This window comes from Penaeus chinensis, chromosome 18 (genome assembly GCF_019202785.1).
Source record: "Penaeus chinensis breed Huanghai No. 1 chromosome 18, ASM1920278v2, whole genome shotgun sequence".
Lineage (NCBI taxonomy): Eukaryota > Metazoa > Arthropoda > Malacostraca > Decapoda > Penaeidae > Penaeus > Penaeus chinensis.
This window is the reverse complement of record NC_061836.1, coordinates 1,687,215-1,687,634: the sequence shown is the minus strand read 5'-3', so window position 1 is coordinate 1,687,634 and position 420 is coordinate 1,687,215.

Sequence of the window (420 nt, the reverse complement as noted above, 5' to 3'; positions counted from 1 at the left end):
CAGGGGTGAGAGAAAAGAAGATTGGAGACGGACAAATGAAAAAGAAAGATAAAAAAGAAACAAAGAAACAAAGACAGACACAGACACGGAGGCAGACAGACAGACAGACAAACCAACTCACAGATCCCCCGAGTTTATGGACAGACAGACAGGCAGACAGCCAGTAAGAGAGAGCCAAGTGCAGTCCAACTATTCCTCCCGAGCAAACGTCGAAGCCAGTGCCAAACACGAGAGGAATCGGACGCGTCGACCTCTCTGAAGTGTCTACGGGACCAGGTGTCCCTCCCCAAGTTTGCCAGTTAGGACGCGAATTAATTTGATTTTCAGGTCGTTATGCTCCTTTACTAGTTTGCTTTTCCGAGGGCCAGTTATTTGCGCGGAGTTTGATAGATTAATAATACTTAGAGAATGTTACGCAAT